The following is a 20,048-nucleotide window of genomic DNA, read 5'->3' as shown; positions in this document are numbered from 1 at the left end:
CGATGGCTTCGATTGTTTTAAGTTGAAAGTTCGGCAGCAGGCGATAGTTGATGTTTCGCCTCACAGCAACAGCCACTCCTCCTCTATCTGCATTAGTTCTATCTAGTCTCAAGAGCCGGAACTCCGAAAGATAGATATTGTTTTCCGGTTTGAGGTGCGTCTCGGTGATGATGGCTACGTCAATGTTTTTATTGTTCAGAAAATCGAGTAGCTCGACGTGCTTACTCCTTAGCGAGCAAGCGTTCCAGTTTGCAATGCGAATAACTTCACGGGACATATTTCTTGATCAGAGATAATGCAGCTTGGAGCTGTTCGGTTTGTGTTTTGCAGGTACGCATTATTATAATAACCTCTGATACCAACGTTAGTAATTCCTGCGTTGTGAACATGTCGGAGGAAATACCAGATGCAACATCTGCGTATGTTAATGTTGGGACAGACGAGTATCCTTGCATCGGCTGGGCGGCAGCAGCTGCGAGGCGGGGCTGTGCTGAACGACGGAGAGTATCCGTTAGGTTGGAAGAATTCGCAGGAGTGAAGTTACTGGAGCGCTGATTGTTGAGAGGAAGTGGTGCTAAATTAGGGACCTGTCGGCGATGTTGGAGAGCGGGATACTCAGCTTCTGAGTTGATCGGTGGAGTGCGAACGTTGCGCTTGCGTCCGGGCTGGTTAGAAGTTGTCGCTTTCTGACGGATGGAAATGAACTCAGCCCGCTTGGGGCAGGCCCGATTTGAGGTGCCATGATCACCACCACAGTTAACACATTTCAAAACGCTGTCATCAACTAAGCCACAGGACGCAGTGCTGTGATCCCCAGCACATTTACCACAACTGAGTGGGTTTACGAGCGGCGCTCGCTTATATACCGATTTTTGATTTCAATAGCCTGTTTTGAAAGCAATTTTAAGACTATTGAAACAAGTTTTTGGATGAAAAAGTAACAAGTATATGACGCGTAGACATTTTATCTTTCAAATGAAGTGTTTATCATACCATTTCGTTCAGTTGTTTAAGAGCTATTAACGCTCAAAATCTCGGTCTCCAGCGTAACGCTTTCGTTCTCGAAACTTTGGTTTTACACCCCGGTATAGAAATGAAAGACGTAGTCCTACGTCAAAAGACGGGTGGGTAATGTCGGGGACATAACCGGAGTGAAGTAGGACTATACAAAGGGGACAGCTTTTGCTAAATATATATTTCAAATATATTGTTTTATTTTCTTCTCCTTCGTGAATACCTACCTATCTACCTGAAAAATGGATTAGTTTACTGTTTATGAACATGTTGGGGGTTCTGAAAAGAACTCTTGGTGTTGTGTTTTTTGCGTTTTTTTTACAAACTTGATTCTTGATTTTTTTCTGAAGGCTTTGTACTTATTAAATGTTCAAAGCCGGGCATCTTTCGGCGTATGCACATATCGTACAATCAAAATGATGGCTGTGATAGGGAATGCATAGGTGGTCATCAGCTCATTCACTATCATATATTTCACTATTGAGCATATTATCGTCCCTTAAACTGTGGTTTCGGAGACGAATGAATTGTAAGATTTGTAGTCTCCGCAAACAAAATAATTAAAAATGAAACAGAACTGAGGTTTTGGAGACGAACTTTACGATCTGTCGAGAAATAAACGAGCTATAAGCGTTCTGAAAAACCAACAGTAAATACAGGGACGGATGACCTTCGGATTAAAGTCCTTTAAAATAAGAACAGAGCAGCAGGAAATACATAGCTCATCATGTTGCTCCTTAGTTATTTTTCTATACAATGCAGATGTAACGTCCGTCAATTTTCAACATCAGTTATCAACCAAAGAAAGCAGTTCTTGTTACCGAGAAATTTCGTTAATGCCATCCTGCATACAATGTGTTGTAATTTGAAGCCACTTTTAATTCGGAAACCATGTATGGATTTGTGAAAACTGAATGATCAATTTAAAAGACCTCAGCCACCAATAAGCTCAAGAACAAGCATAAACAAAATAAATCGGTTTATATTATATGTCATATTATGTCACTTTAGAATGCATTGTGAAATGTATTGTGAAAAACTTTTAATAACTCTTCTTTGAAAGGTTTAATGGCCCTGAAAAAGGCCGCGTTTTACGGTGGCTGGTTTTGCCACCAAAGCAGTCTGTATAAACAAACTTTTTCCTTCTACCTGCTGCCGTTTTGCGATTGCGTTTGCCACTCGCTGAAACTAGTTGTTGCCACCGAACCGAATGTGCTCTGTTCTGTAGGCGGGTTTTCTTATTGTCGTGAGCAGCTTTGAAAGCCAACTCGAGCACTCCGGCGGGCGAAATTCTATAACCGCTATTAGGTATACTGGTGCTCCGGCACCAATCCGTTGATGCGATGTGATGTGAAACGATGCCATACAATCGAACTGATTTACGGTTTGAAAGAGAATGATATATTTTTCTGCGGGTCCGCGCGTTTTGTACTTTGGCGGTACACGCTCACAGGATAGAGATAAATCAGCAGACTCAGCCAAAGGGGCGAGTCCAACGAGACGAACGAATGAGCGTTAAAAGGCAGCGATGGCAAAAAAATACATGAAGGTGCTACTGACATTCAACCGATTCGGTCGTGTTTTTAGCGCCCTTGTAAAAGAGTACGGAAAAATAGGAGTTTTCTCGCACAACTAATCAAATGCTTAGAGCAGCCTTTCTGAAGGCTTGATTAGTCCTAAATACAAATTGATTTTCAGCATCGCAACCCGAGGATAGCAGAAGAGGATATCAACAAACGTTCACTGCGGTGGCGGTGCTCACCGGTTCACCGGAAAAAGCGCGCGCTTTTTCGGCGTCACTGACGCCACGCCCCCTTTTTTCTTTCGGGCAGTGTTGCCAGTTTTTTTCTGTAGTGCTAATAGTGAATCTTAATTATTAAATAAAATCTAAAAAGAAAAAAAAACACGCATACAAACAGTGAAGTGACTGAAGCAATTATTAGATTAAGTGTAATTTGAAATTTTCTGCACCTGTTGGTGGCTTTTCAAAGTGCTTTATCGGAACAAAGTGTAATTTTCTGGGAAAATACCCCTTAGTGAATATCCCCCATAAGGAATTTTAGTGGTTTTATATCCGTACCTGCTGACTATAACCTAGGTATAGTCAAGCAGAAGCATGGCTTCAAGTAGCTCCGGGCCTCCGGGAGGCCGGGCTACAAATTTGTACGAGGGTAAACCTACCCAACGTACTGCTCCAAGGTGGGCCGACCCACTGAACGGCAACCTTCAGATCCTGTTACTTCGTGCCACAGGAGAGAACGCGATCCCGACTAACCCGTTCGTCGTGAGTAAGACGATCGCCAACGCTGTAGGGAAGAAATACTACACAGCGCGACCGCAACGGGACGACAAAAAGAGGACGCAGTATATCCTTACGGCCAAGGACGAGGATATAATTGGTAAGCTCCTTTTAATCAACAAATTGATCGATGAAACCCCTATCGAAGTAATTTACCACCCTACTCTAAATCAACGTAAATGCGTTGTTACTTGCCGTGATGTAATTGACATCAAAGAATCCGAACTGGTGACAGAGCTTTCCGATCAAGGTGTGATCGATGTCAAGCGAATCACCAGGAAGGAGAATAACATTGTTATTCCAACCGCTACTCTCATTTTGACAATTCGTGGAACTGTTGTTCCCGATTTTATTAACTTCGGATTTATTCGGGCTGGGACTAGAAATTTCTATCCCAACCCAATGCAATGTTTCAAATGCTATAAATTTGGACATACGAGCAAGCGATGCAAACGCGAGAACCCGCTTTGCCGAAATTGTGGACAGGAACATCCAGAACAAAAGGATGGAATTAAAACCTGCAATGCTTCAGCATTTTGCTTGAATTGCCAAGGGGACCATTCCTCTTCGAATAGGAAATGCCCCGTATGGCAAACTGAGAACAACATCACAAAATTAAGAATCGACTATGGTATCTCCTACAAAGAGGCGAAAGAAAAATACAACGGTCAAAATAATGGACCAACTTTTGCAAGTGTTCTGCAAGACAGACTCTCCAACTTGCAAAAACCAACACCCAGCTGCAACTGCAAATGCAACTGCGCCTCGGCCGCTTCGGCCTCTTCTAGCCGCGAAAGCACTCCCCCAATTGACACTACAATCGATACTTCTATGACAGAGTCGACAACCGACAGCTCAACAACGGAATCCGAATCCGAATCAGTCATTTCAATGGACACTTCTGATGTTCCAAACAAAAATAAAAATAAACGGAAAATGGCGAAAGGATCATCTTCTGATTCAGATCAAAAATCCGAAGATGAAATCCAAAATAACAAGGACAAGAAAAGAACAAAAAACGAACAAAGAACTACACCACCAACAAATAACAACACAACACCAACAAAAAACAACAACAACAACACACATCAAACAAAAAACAACAATAACAACAACAGCAACGCACATTCAACAAAAAACAACACAAACACAACAAACACTCCAAAGACTTCTACACCAAACAAAAACAACACCAATACCTCAAAGAAAGCTTCTCTTTCCAAGGGTAAAGGACCATCGAACTAATTCTCTTTGAATAGTTCAAACATACACACAATTAAGACTTAGGAATTAGAGTTAAAAACACCAACACATTCACTCCAACACAGAAATTCGGGATACAATGGAACATCAGAAGTATCCGACGAAATATTCTAGAACTGAAAATGCTTATTTCAAACTCTAATCCCACAGTCATAGCCCTTCAAGAAACTATGACTCCAAACAACTTCGATAAACACTTCATCTCAAAATATATCACATATTTCAAAGAGGGTCCCAACCCCTCAAAAAACGGAGTTGCAATCGCAATCAAAGATGGCACTCCACATGATCTTCTACCCATTACCACTGATCTTCAGGCAGTGGTAGTGCGCATTAAACACCCCTTTCCAATCACCGTCGTTAGCATCTACATCACTAATGATTCCGATCCGAACACTCTACGCGGCCAACTGGACCATCTGTTCGCCCAACTTCCCGCCCCAATCATGCTTATGGGTGATTTCAACGCCCACTCATACGCCTGGGGAGGTGCATACCTCGATCGAAAAGGATCCATCATTGAGGATTTCATATCCGACCATTCTCTTCTCCTTCTTAACAACGGCCAACACACCAGAATCCATTATTCTGGTACTACTTCAGCCATCGATCTCACTATAGTATCAGACAAACTATCTTCAAAACTTTCTTGGAACATCCACGATGATACTTGCGGAAGCGATCATTTTCCAATCTTCACTTCCTTCGGCCAAACTTCTCCAGAGTTTTCAACAAGGCCAAGATGGAAATTTGAATACGCTGACTGGGCTGGCTACCAGTTTGACATTGAAAACCGCCTCTCCGCTAAACGAGATTGGACAGCCAAGGAATTCTCCAAAGTTGTCCTAGAAGTTGCAATGGTGCACATCCCCAGAACCAGTGGCATCCCTGGCAGGAAATGTGTCCCATGGTGGTCGCCTGAGCTGAAGGCAGCGATCAAAGGTCGACGTAAGGCCCTACGCAAATTAAGAAAGGCCCATCCGGACAGCCCACTGAGACCCACTCTGCTTGCAGAGTTCCAAAGGGCTCGCAAAGAAGCTAAGACTGCTATCAACACAGCCAAGCACAACAGTTGGGTTAAATTCGTCAGCGAAATTAATCCCAACGCGTCAACAAAGGATTTATGGAGTAAGATTGGCAGGCTTCATGGAAAGAAAAGAAGCAAAGAATATAATCTTCTAATTAACGGTCAATACACCAATGACCGGAAAATCATCGCCGAGGCGTTTGGAGATTTCTTTGCTTCCGCCTCCTCCAATCAAAACTACGACCAAACCTTTCTAACCCACAAAACGGAATGCGAAAGAATTCCCATCGATTTTCATACCGATGTGGAATTTGACTTCAACAAAAACCTCTCCCTCAAAGAGCTCGATTGGGTACTGAACAAAGTCAAACAAGGATCCACAGGACCTGATGACATTAGCTACCCTATGCTTAAGAATCTACCCCATCTCGGGAAAAAAGCACTTCTGAAGCTCCTCAACAATGTCTGGGACAGTGGAACCCTCCCCAGTTGCTGGAAAGAGGGTTTAATGATCTGTATCCCGAAACCAGACATGAACAACCATCTTCTTGACAATTTCCGCCCCATCACTCTCCTAAGTTGTGTTGGGAAAGTCTTGGAAAAAATGGTCAATCGACGCTTAACGACTTTTCTAGAGTCAAATAAGCTGATTGATCCCAGACAATTCGCCTTCCGTGCGGGAAAAGGTACAGAAGATTGCCTTGTAGCAATCGAAAAAATCCTAGACGACGCAACTGAAAAATTACACCACATTGATATTGTTTCCCTGGATTTATCCAAGGCCTTCGATCGGGCATGGAGGTACCCAGTGCTGAAAAGCCTTTTCGACTGGGGGATTCGTGGGAGATTAGGTCTCTTCGTTAAAAGTTTTCTAGAAAACCGGTCTTTCAAAACCGTTATTAACAACCACCAATCTTCTCTAAAAATCCCAGAAAACGGCTTCCCACAAGGCTCAGCACTTTCACCAACCCTCTTCAACATTGCCATGCAATCTCTATTCGAGATTATCCCGGACCATATAAAGGTCATAGTCTATGCAGATGACATCACTCTTATCTCTACGAGCTGCTTCGGCTTAATTCAGAGAAAGAGGCTTCAAAAAACCTTAGACTCCATTCAAAACTGGGCTCTAAAAACAGGTTTTAAAATTTCCCCGGAGAAATCCAAACACATACATATCGGAAAAGCTCTCAGAAGGAGAACCTATCTTCAGCTCAACAAAATCCCGATCCCTACAATGAGGACATTGAAAATACTAGGGGTTACTTTCGACAAGAAACTCAACTTCCTATCACATTCCCAAAAGACCAAAATAGCCACCAGAAAGAAATTGAACATCATCAAGTCTATCGCAGGCAACCTAGCCTCTGGTCATAGAAAGACGTTGCTAAATGTTGTAAATGTTTGGTTGGTCCCACAAATCCTTTACGGAATAGGCACCTTCAGCCGTGGAGGGGACAGGGTGTTAAACACCATTCAACCAATTTACAATAAAGCAATTAGGCTCGCAATTGGCGCTTTTCCCACCAGTCCCACTCTTGCTGTAATGGCAGAAAGTGGGCAACTTCCCTTCACCCACCTGGTAACAAAAGCCATCACCAATAAAGCCATCCGTCACTTGTCACTCCCCGAAAGCGACCACAATGTCCCATTAATACATAGAGCTAAAACATGGTTCAAAAATCTCACGAACAAAGATCTTCCCGATATATGTGAACGTTCATCTGCGACGGGAAGAAATTGGAACGTCAAACCGCCGAACATTAACCTTGAACTTCTCAAGACAGTTCGAGCGGGAGACCCTTCTCCAAAAGTCAAAGCCTGCTTCAATAACCTCGTTGCATCCAATTTTCAAATCAACCACCAGGTATACACAGATGGTTCAGTCAGTGCCGATGGAGTTGGATGTGGAGTCTTTGAGAGTAGATACACTGGTAGCTTTTCTCTTCCACCGCAATGCTCCATCTTCAGTGCGGAAGCTTTCGCCCTTTTAATAGCTACCCAAGAATGCACCCATGAGTTTCTTCCTACCACAATATTCTCAGACTCAGCTAGCTGTCTCCACGATCTTCTGAGTGGAAACAGCAAACACCCATGGATTAAGCAAACAGAAGAGGCTGCTTCAAATAAAAACATCTCCTTCTGCTGGGTTCCTGGTCACTCAGGAATCCGTGGAAACACAGCCGCCGACATACTGGCCGGCAAGGGCAGCAAAATAGATCCCCCAGACATGCCCTGTCCTCCATCTGACATTGTCCGCTGGGTAAAACAGCAAGTCCGTGAAAGCTGGGACATAGGCTGGATAAACAGCCGTCCCACTCATCTTCATAAAATTAAAAATTCCACTCTCCCTTGGGATGACCGCCTCAATAGTAGGGAAAGGCAAGTCCTTACCCGTCTTCGAATTGGGCACACTAACTTCACCCACTCACACTTGTTCTGCAGAGCCGAAAAACCCCAATGTGCTTGCAACGAAGCTCCGGTTTCCGTTAGCCATCTTTTACTTGAATGTCAACATACCAAAGATGCTCGAGTCCGACACAACATAGGTCAGAGTCTCCGAGATATCCTCAGTAGAGACGAGACCCAAGAAACCAATTTAATTGCGTTTCTGAAAGAAACCGACTTCTTTGGTAAAATCTAAACCGAAATACTAAATACCTTGGAAAGTGCTTATTAAAGTTCGCCACTTCACAGTCATGTATGCGTGTTTATGTGTGTATACACATGTATGTACGGGTCGGAAGGAAGGTTTTCATACATGTATATACACGCATTCAATAATATTAAATAACAAATAATATAATATATACTTTCATACCCACATCTATCTTCTATCCATTACATTATACTTTAATCAACTTCCTATTCCTACAGCCACACTCACCAAGGAGGATAAATTCATTAAATAAACCTCTCCATTCTTCAGCTATACTATATACCATTAAATTCAAAACCACTATATTTTATTATCTATTCAAACTGTATTTCATTTCATTTCACCCCACCCCACACCTACTCCTCCCCTCTTTCCTTCCCATACCACTCCCACCCCCTCCCAATCCACTAATCCCACCCAAATCCTTTCCACTCCTTTCCTTCCTATCCTCCTGAGAAGGGCCTTTTTGTTTTTTGGCTTTGGAACACGCCCTTCGCTGGGTCACTTGTGCTTCGTTACTGCTTTGGTCCTCGGATCAGTAAATTTTTACTTTTCTTTACAGCATATATTAAATATCTTATGAAGCATAGGATCCCTTCCTACCTTCTTCTTTAACCGAGAGTCGAGCGGACAGGTCTGATGAGTGATTTTGTTGGTTTCCCTTTCGCCAGTCCCCTCTGGACTGGTTTTATTGTGGCTCTTCACTGGGCTGGAGGCGAATGAACTGCAAAGTTTAAAGCCTCTTAAAAACAAAGAAACAAACAAACAACAAAAATACATTCATTACTATTTGTTCGCTCGTTGGATTCACATGCAGTTGTTTCTAACAAACACGAAGGTACCGAAGACTAGTGGAATAATGGAAAAGCCGCCAAAAAGTTCGGCACGGCGCAGAAGAATATCTCGGAAACCGACAAGAAGGAGGAGAAGGAATCATATGCTATCTACATCATAAGGTGCTGCATCCGGATCATCCCGACACCGGTTTCTCATCGAAAGCGATGAGCGTCATGAGCTTCGTCAATGCATCTTTGAGCGTATCGTAGCGGAAGCCCCGCGTCTGACCCACTACTATAAGTGGACAACCATTACGGCGAGGGAAATTCAGATCGCAATCAGTGTGTTGCTGCCCGGTGAACTTGCATGCGGTTTCCGAAGGTACCAAAGCGGTGAAGAAGTATACCAGCTCCAAATAAAGAGCGTTTTCCGACTGCTGATTCGAAAGCAAACACTAAAAAGGGTCCTTTTCAGGACCACAAAACCATCTTTAATCTAAAGAGTTTATTGTTTTGTTATCACTCGATATACCCATCTTGTTCGGCTAAACCTTCCTGTTTAGCGATTGCGTTTGCCACTCGCCACAGGATTCACAGTTGGAAAATTTCTTCCCATCCAGCTTGGGACATGTTGTACTGTAAATTACATTTAATGCGATATGCCGAAACACCACTCAGAGTCGCATTGGAGGCGATTTTAACCTGTAATTAAACATTTGCGATGACAGTGGTACAGCTTTCACAGTTGGAAAATTTTATCCCATCCAGCTTGGGACATGTTGAGTCATAACTTGGACCCCGAACTCCATGTTTACAAAAATGTCCAACTAAATATGTCGCATTACAGGTCCGTCCAATTAGCTAAATGTCGAACTAAATGTAAATTAATGTACTTTCAATCTGGAAGCAATTTAAAAATTGAATAATCGAGAAAGCCTCCAACCATCAATACGCTCAGTACAACTGCCAAATTCTCAAACTCATCATATTCTGGCAAACAAATTGTGAAAAAATCAATTGGTGTTTTATTATTATTTTGGATAACATTTTAGAATGCATTGAACTGTATTTCGTAAACTCTTTTTTGAAAGATTTAATGGCCCTGATAAGCGCCATGTTTTATGGAATGGTTCCAATTTAGAAAACTTAGTACTCGTGGTTTTGAAAAAAAAGACGGGTGGGTAATGTCGGGGACATAACCGGAGTGACGTAGGACGATACAAAGGGGACAGCTTTTGTTAAATATATATTTTAAATATATTGTTTTATTTTGAATACGTGAATACCTACCTATCTACCTGAAAAATGGATTAGTTTACTGTTTACTCTTTATGAATATGTTGATGGTTCTGAAAAGAACCTTTGGTGTTGTGTTTTTGTTATCACTCGATTTCCCATCTTGTTTGGTTATACCTTCCTGCTTAGCTATTGCGTTTGCCACTCGCCACAGCTTTCACAGTTGGAAAATTTCTTCCCATCCAGCTTGGGACAAGTGGTTCAGTAAATTACATTTAATGCGACGTGCCGGAGAAACACTTTGCCACTCACTGAAACTAATTGTTGCCTTGATGAGCGCCGAACCGAAGTTTCTCTGTTCTTGATGCGGGTTTTCTGATTGTCGTGAGCAGCTTTGCAAGCCAACTCGAGCACTCCGACGGCCGAAACTCTATAATCGCTGTTAGGTATACTGGTGCTCCGGCACCAATCCGTTCGGCCTAGTTACCCTTGCGGAGCAATCAGTGAATGCGACCAACAGGGAACTGGAGACCTGCACGGTTCGAGTGAGACTTTGCCTTTCCCTTAACTTGTCCTCCTTTGTTACGTCCACGATGCCGATGCCGTACAACCTCACGGGTTTACGGTTTGAAAGAAAATAAGATATTTTTTTGGGGTCCGCGTGTTTTATACTCTAGCGGTACACACTCACAGGATAGAGACAAATCGGCAGACTCAGCCAGAGGGGCGAGTCCAACGAGACGAACGAATGAGCGTTAAAAGGGAGCGATGGCAAAAAAATACATTCATTACGATTTGTTCGCTCGTTGGATTCACATGCAGGCTAAAAAGGGTCCTTTTCAGGATCACATAATTATCTTCAATCCAAAGAGTTTATTGTTTTGTTATCGCTCGATATCCCCATCTTGTTCGGCTAAACCTTTCTGTTTAGCGATTGCATTTGCCACTCGCTACAGCTTTCACAGTTGGAAAATTTCTTCCCATCCAGCTTGTGACATACTTTACAGTAAATTACATTCAATGCGACGTGCCGAAGCGCCACTCAGTGTCGCATTGGAGGCGATTTCAACCTGTAATTGAATATTTACGATGACAGTGGTACAGTGTCGACTTTCAATTTGGGGTCATAATTTGGATCTCTATGTTAACAAAAATGTCCAACTAAATAAGTCGCATTACATGTCCGTCCAATTAGCAAAATGTGGAACTAATTGTAAATTACTGTACTTTCAATCTAGAAACAATTTAAGAATTGGTGAAAATTGAATAATCAGGAAAGTCCCCAACTATCAATAAGCTCAGAACAACTGCCAAATTCACATACTCATCAGATCCTGGCAAACAAATTATGAAAAAATCAATTGGTGTTTTATTATTATTTTGGATAATGTTTTAGAAAGCATTGAACTGTATCTCCTAAACTCTTTTTTGGAAGGTTTAATGGCCCTGAAAAGCGCCTTGTTTTATGGAATGGTTCCAATTTAGAAAACTTAGTACTCGTGGTTTTGAAAAAAACCATTTCGAACGCCCTCGATGCCGCCTTGTTCTGGATTTGCCACCAAAGCAGTTTGTATAAAGAACAAACTTTTTTCTTCTGCTACCTGATGCCGTTTTGCGATTGCGTTTGCCACTCGCCACTCGCTGCAACTGCCTGTTGTTGTCTTGATGTGTTCTGTTCTGAATGTGGTTTTTCTTATCGTCGCGAGCAGCTCTACCAGCCAACTCGATCACTTCGGCGGCCGAAACTATATAACGCCGGCTAGGTGGACTGTTGCACTGGTACTAACGCGCTCGGCCTAGCTACCCTTGCGGGGAACTCCAGATCAACACGGTTCGAGCGGGATTTTGCCTTTCCCTTCACTTTTCCTCCTTTACCATGTCCAGACATGGCTGCTTGGGTTGGTTTGTTGATGTGTTGTGATGCGAACCGATGTGGTGTACGGTTTGAATGAGAATGATCGTTACGGCAGCGGAGCGGGGATTTTTAAGCTGACTGGCTGGCTCGAGAATTACGCATGTGTGAGACTGCGACCAATGTTTCGTTCATTTTTTTCTTTTTCCTTTCCAATCGTGCTTCATTCTATTTCGCTGCTGTTCTGGTTGCCCGTTTTAGTCGGTACGATTTGAGGAGCACAAAATGGACCAATCAAAAATGGGCACATAGTGCATTTTGACAATGCTTGATATTTCACAATTATTCAATTATTTATCTCAAGAAAAATGAAATGTTATTCGTTATGATAGATGCGTAGATATATTTCCTATCAATTGATGCAAAAACCTTTGCGATCTATTGAGAAACGCTCGAGTTATAAGGGTTCCAAATCTTGCATTTTTTCCTACTTCCTACTTCCTTCAGTGCCTAGATTTTCATTTCACTGCTTGTGTTGGTTTGTTGATGTGATGTGATGCGAAACGATGTGGTGTACGGTTTGGATGAGAATGATTGTTACGGAAGGAAGGAAGGTCTTGTATTATAGAGACTTTAAACTTTTGCAGTTCATTCGTCTCTAGCCTTGAGAAAGGCCCTTTGAAAACTCTACTCTATTTACTCCAGCGCTACCACCTCCACCCTCTTGCCTTGAGAAAGGCACTCGATCCCTCGCCGTCCAGCTCGTCCAGCAACGATGTTGTCCAGTCGGTGTCCACACAAAGAATGATCGTTACGGCAGCGGAGCGGGGATTTTTAAGCTGACTGGCTGGCTCGAGAATTACGCATGTGTGAGACTGCGACCAATGTTTCGTTCATATTTTTTCTTTTTCCTTTCCAATCGTGCTTCATTGTATTTCGCTGCTGCTCTGGTTGCCCGTTTTGGTCGGTACGATTTGAGGAGCACAAAATGGACCAATCAAAAATGGGCACATTTTGCATTTGAACAATGCTTGATATTTCACAATTATTCAATTATTTATCTCAAGAAAAATGAAATTTTATTCGTTATGATAGACGCGTAGATATATTTCCTATCAATTGATGCAAAAACCTTTGCGATCTATTGAGAAATGCTCGAGTTATAAGCGTTCCAAATCTTGCATTTTTTCCTACTTCCTACTTCCTTCAGTGCCTAGATTTTCATTTCACACCCTATATCTTCCGGTTAGACGTAGTCCTACGTCAAAAACTTACGGTTTTCTGCTAATCGTGTCCTGGTTCTGGCTGACGATGCTGGTGCTCCAGATGATCGGTGCCGGGGGATCCTCAATTCAAACGGCAGTTTTAAACTCTCTCGCCGCCGATGCTTTCGCGGAATCACTTTCGTATTTAAAGAAACACTTTCCACTGTTAAAACACGCGATCACTCAGCCTGTTCCGGACGGCTGCGCCAATAATGAGTCTAAGTTAGTTTCAAGAATTAACTTTATTTTTCACAAACTTTTAGTAAGAAAGGCCGGATAAGACTAACTATAAAAACTAAACTCTTGTTCCCTGCTTGTGGTGCTGGAGGAAGCCACGCTGCTAGAGGTCTGTTACCTGGTATTTGCTTACCCTCTTTTGTGGGTATGTGGTCCGTTATCTGCCTGCTCGGTGTTTACCTGCTCGATGTTTGTCTGCTCTTGTTTGTATTAGTGTCCACGTTATCTGGTACAGTCATGCAGTTATAACTATATAACTTATTCTATGAGCAGCGTACACAAGAAAAGTTCCCGTTCCTCTTCCTGCTGCATCGCTCTAGTTTGCATTATTTAGGGAGCACGTTTTAACCGCATTTTGTTCTCTCGTGTCTCTATGAAGAAAAGAAATACATATGTCAATAATATTAAATATGTATATATGTAATGAAACGTAACATCAACAAAATGCTTACCTCCGAATCGCATCATCTCCAAAATAGAAATGGTGATTGCAAAGTGCGCACATCACAGATGTTATGGCGGGTTTACATTAGGGAGATCTATAGCTATAGATGGATTTATTCACGTGAAAATAGGTGTAAACGGGTGAGAATAAATATGATACACTTATTCGAGGTATATATAACTTGAATAAATTCAACATATGTAAACGCTGTTGAATTTCTCACTGGTGAGAAATCACTAAAGTTGGATGCAGTTCTACTTCAGGTGAATAAATTCACCGAAGATATGAATATATTCATCATAGAAGTTCACGCTAGTGTAAACGGTTGATGCGATTTCTATAAATCTCATCATATTTCTTCACATGAATATATCCCTAGTCTAAACCCACCCTTAGGTATGACAAAAAAACAAAGTTACTAATGGTATGAAGTAAAATCTACGTTCTCTGGTAGGAACGTTCATTGCGTCTGACATCTCTTTTACGCAATTTTGGTAATATTTACAAAACATTTGTATATTTTACCAATGTTTTGGCTACTAAATATTTGGTAGCTGCTTTTACTAAACTATTTCTCCAGTGAATAATCACCCTCATTCCGGTTCACGAACGGCGATTGGATTGATTGGATTTCACAATCCGAACGAGTTCGAATATTTTGCATTTTGCCCTTTCGCCTCTAATCCTAAAGGGCGGTGAATTTCGAATATCGAACTTTCATCGCAGCTGTCAGACAACTGTGAAACCAAAACAAAAACAAAATGAGACATACAGGAAGTTTGCATGAGTAATCTTAACGCTGCTGGATTTGACCAGGTTCCTGTTAGACAAGCGGTCACTTTCGCAGGGCTTCAAAAAAGCACAATCTGCACAACTGTACAACAGCACACTTCATTGCTCATCCGGAATGGAAAGCATTATGCTGGGAGCGCAAGCGTTGACGCTGGGCCAACAAGATGTTGTACCGGCGTGAGGAATGGAGTCAATGTCAAATGCACCATACAGGACGGTATTGTGTTCTACGGACTGATCGATTTTTTTTTGTAATCCAAAATATATATTTTATTAAGGCTCATATGGCGTCAGCCTAACGGGGCCGGGAGTTCAATATTTTGACAATGTTTGCTTAGACTATGTTAGTAATATGTAACCGATTACTCACGGTTGACTCGAGGTTAGCATTACAAGTGTTCTCATAATTGGTATGTCGCAGTCTTCGATGCTCTGTACGTGTGCCCGACACGGGATACTTCCTATTGGGATGCAGCTGACCATTAATCAGCAACGCCCCCCTAGTCTGTACCCCATATCTAGCGTGGTGCGTCTTTCTCGACTCGAGGAATCCAGGATAGAATGGTCACTAGCCGGCGCAATCATCAGCTCGTGTAGAGTTGTCATGAGCGGTACAACCTTTGGCTCTTGTTGAATAATCAGTGGGCTGCACAACCTTCGGCCCGTGCATCTGTAAAGAATGTGTGTATGTATTGCCGCGACTAAGTAAAAGTTTATCGATCGGATAGGAGGGATATGAAACGGGGACACAAAGAAGGAAACATCATTAAACGTTGACTTTGGCTTCTCTGAGGAACAGGTATAGATGAAGCAGAAGATCAGGATCCCGGCTACCTAAGATATCCCGGACGGGGATATCCGATTGTCTGCCATGTGCTCTCAGTGCTCTAGAGAGCTGAGAGCGAGCAGCATGGAACCGGATACACGACCAGACAACATGCTCGATGTCGTGGTAGCCATCGCCACAATCACAAAGATTGTTTGCTGCGAGCCCAATACGATAGAGATGCGCGTTTAGGTTGTAGTGATTGGACATAAGCCGAGATATCACGCGAATGAAATCACGACCTACATTCAATCCCTTGAACCATGCACTCGTCGAGACCTTAGGGATAATCGTGTGTAACCAACGACCGAACTCATCACCACTCCACATGCGCTGCCAACTTACGAGCGTATACTGACGAAGAATGTGGAAAAATTCATTATAAGCAATTTGCCTTTCAAAAAGTGTGCCTTCTAAAGCGCCCACCTTAGCTAGCGAGTCCGCTTTCTCATTCCCCGGAATCGAGCAATGAGAGGGAACCCATGCTAAGGTAATCTTGAATAATTTTTCGACCAAAACACTCAATAGTTGTCTTATTCTTGTTAGGAAATAAGATGAGCGTTTATCAACTTTCATTGAACGGATTGCCTCTATTGAGCTGAGACTGTCTGAAAAAATAAAATAGTGGTCGATGGGCAATGTTTCAATGATCCCTAATGCGTAATATATCGCACCCAGTTCAGCGACATACACGGAACAAGTATCTTTGAGTTTGAAAGAGGCACTGGAATTTTCATTGAAGATGCCGAAGCCAGTGGACCCGTTTATGAATGAACCGTCAGTAAAGAACATTTGATCAGATCTAACTTTCCCATATTCTGCCGAAAATATCGGCGGAATAGAATCGGAGAGTAGGTGATCTGGGATTCCATGGATTTTTTGTCGCATGGACAGATCAAAAATGACAGAGGAATTGCAGAAGTATGGGAAGCAAACTTGGTTGGAGATGCCTGGTGAAGGGTGCACGTCGTGTGTAAGGTACTCATGGTATAAAGACATAAAACTTGACTGAGGAGTCAGTTGGAGTAGATTTTTGAAGTTATCTATTACCAATGGATTCATGATCTTGCAACGGATGAGAAATCTGTAGGATAATTCTGTGAACCAAAGAGTAAGCGAGGGTACTCCTGCCATAACTTCGAGACTCATCGTATGTGTCGAATGCAAACACCCCATGGCTATACGCAAGCAACGATATTGTATTCTCTCCAGCTTGAGAATATGAATCCTGGCAGCTGATCGGAAGCAAAAACTGCCATATTCTAACACTGATAATATCGTTGTTTTGTACAACTGAATGAGGTCTCCTGGATGGGCACCCCACCATGTTCCGGTAATTGTTTGGAGAAAATTGATTCTTTGCTGGCATTTCTGTTTCAAATACGCAATGTGTCTCCCCCAGGTACACTTAGAATCAAAATATACACCCAGGTATTTGAAAAACATAGAGTGTTGAAACGTTTTGCCGGATAGGTGAAGCTGGAATTGGGCGGGTTCGTGCTTCCTAGAAAAAACGAGCATTTCAGTTTTCTCCGTAGAGAATTCGATACCCAGCTTGAGGGCCCACGTGAACAGATTATTCAGGGTATTTTGCAACGACTTTTGCAGAACGACGGGATTAGTACCCGTGATGGAAATAACTCCATCGTCTGCAAGTTGTCTCAGCGTGCAGTCTCTAGTTAGACAATCATCCATATCATTGACGTAAAAACTGTACAAGAAGGGACTTAGGCAGGAGCCTTGTGGTAGGCCCATAAAACTGTAACGAGAAGATTTCGAGCTGCCATGAGAGAAAATCATGTGCTTTTCTGACAGTGAATTGTACAGGAAATTGTCAAGAATTGGTGAAAGTCCACGATTATGAAGCTTCTCTGAGAGAATTTCCATGGAAACTGAATCAAATGCCCCTTTGATATCGAGAAAAACGGAAGCCATTTGTTCTTTGCGAGCAAATGCGATTTGGATTTCAGAAGATAGCAGCGCGAGACAATCATTTGTCCCTCTACCTCGGCGGAAGCCAAACTGCGTATTTGACAGCAAATTGTTCGTTTCGACCCACTTGTCGAAACGAAGTAGAATCATTTTCTCTAACAATTTACGAATACAGGATAACATTGCAATCGGCCTATACGAGTTGTGATCGCAAGCCGGCTTGTTGGGTATGGACTGATCGATGTTTACAACAAATTCCACATGGGGAATTGCGCGGAAAATACTACAATAAAAATAGGTATCTTTTGTCAGGATCAGGATGAATTCGTTCTAAACAGCTACAAACGAAGTATTGCAGCTTGGTTTGCAAAGATCATTGATGCAAAAATCGCGGCAAGCCGGATGTTGTTAGCGGAGATATGGGATATAAACGAATTAACTTCTACTAATTCAGTCAATTGTGTGCAATATTTCAGGTGAGAGTGAAACCGTTACCGCTGGAAATGCATCTACTCCGAATGATGGTGCTTCGGCTACGATTTTTATGACAGCTGAAGTTCCAATAGCACATGCTAGCAATTCCTAAATTACTCCAGCAGACGGGTATTTGCAAAGAGGATGTCACCATGTGGAAATTTAACGATGCCTTCTTGGTTGTCGTAGTCGCCAATCATCCTATCAGAATGTCAGCCACTTGTTTGGTCACTCATTTGGCGTACAATCTCAAGACTGGCCAGACTGTGCATCGATCTGCAATGAAGGTGGTGGCGCTTCCTTCATCCTGATTGAAAAACTGTAAGGTTTAGTTGGAAAATGTAATAAAAAGTTCTTCCAAATTTTGTGTACAACAGAGTATGTGTCTTATGGAATCAGTGATTGATCAAGACAAAGGTGCATTTATTAGCTTTTTATTATCAACTTTTTGTAAAGAAAAAAAACATTGGGCCTGATCACGAACATCACTGCCACGTACGCTGGCACGTCACGTACACTTCACTTAATCTTGTCGTGTCTATCATCATTGTCACGGACAGTTGCGTGTAAAAATGAACTCCGTGAAGTGAAAGTGTTCATTCCCGTTTATAAGACTCATGTTGGTTGCATAATGTCGGGTGTTTGAACGTTGTGTCGGTTGCATAATTTCGGACGTTTAAACGTTATGCAGGTAAAATCAATACAGCGTATGAGATAATATTCCATTTAATTAATCGTATGTTTTAGAATGACAAGTTTGCGATTATACCTCGCTAGTTTGCTGAATCAAATGCTGGCTCAAAGATGAGGAGGAATACTTGGTTGCTTGGTTGTAGTTGTTGAACATATAGGAATGTAATTTTACGCTAGAGATAAAACATGACTATTCCCATATGGGATTTTGAAGTTCAATCCTCTTATCCTTCCCATTCTCGTGTAACTTGATACACGGGACATAAGGTTTGATTTAATTATTTAAACAGAAACTGGTCAGCACTTTTTTAATATTCTTTCATTCAAAGTATGTCTTCAAAACAATATCGTTAAAAATATCTATAACGTAAAAAGTTATAACTATCGTCCTGATTCTGGTCTGGTCCGCCAATTGTGAATGTTTGAATTACAAAAACTAACTCTGCAATGTGGGAAAACCTTTACAGTTATTATTTTATATTCAAAATATCAACAAATCAATATTATACATAATCAAACATATTGATCGTATTTGGGCCAGTGGCCTCCATGGCCATTTTACGGTATTGCAACTCTCTCTTAGTCTAATCCTAAAAATAGAAACAAAAAGTTACAGGAGGGTTGTGTCCGAGACACGACCGCATAGTTGACGTAGGATTCCGTTAGGCTATCTAGTGATTTTGTATATGTTTGAAGAATTACATCGTTAAACTCGTTGGTAAAGATTTGGTGGCCCTGAAAAAGGCAATTTTGTTTGGTTGTTGGGTATTGTTTGTTCACTCCACCACCGAGTGATTATGACAGAAGTATGATAAACAGTCGGTGGGTGGTATCAGATACCAGATGCCGAAGTGGAATGAGATATGATGAAAACCGCCCTCTGTGATCCTAGATGAGATGCCTCCTGTTATGTATGGTTGAAATAAAGAAAAAAAAAAACCCACCAATGTAATATAATATAATTACCAATACCGAACACAATTATCAACTTTTCTCATCAGTAAAAACATGTTATTTTAACATAGAGAAATCATGTTTGAAATGGAAAAGGTAATTTTGTTTTATATTTTTTGCTTTCTGAGTGTTTATTCAACCCAATGCGAACGTTATTTGGACTAACAACGCCTAATACTATATGTAGAGCATATGGGAAATCACTTTTCCGAGTATTTCTTAACTTTTCCAATTTTTTTCTCGCCGCATGAACTTTCCTTGGGTGAAAATAAACACAACAAAACAGACAGCTTAAGCCAAACGA

General features: G+C 41.9%; 1 pseudogene; it reads left to right on the top strand.

Annotated features, from left to right (window-relative positions):
- The first annotated feature begins 387 nt into the window (after window positions 1–387).
- On the top strand, window positions 388–18,422 carry LOC129761211 (acetyl-CoA acetyltransferase, mitochondrial-like; annotated as a pseudogene).
- Window positions 18,423–20,048: the final 1,626 nt, after the last annotated feature.

Source organism: Toxorhynchites rutilus, chromosome 1, assembly GCF_029784135.1.
Source record: "Toxorhynchites rutilus septentrionalis strain SRP chromosome 1, ASM2978413v1, whole genome shotgun sequence".
NCBI classification, from domain to species: domain Eukaryota; kingdom Metazoa; phylum Arthropoda; class Insecta; order Diptera; family Culicidae; genus Toxorhynchites; species Toxorhynchites rutilus.
This window is presented reverse-complemented; position numbering and strand designations above follow the sequence as displayed.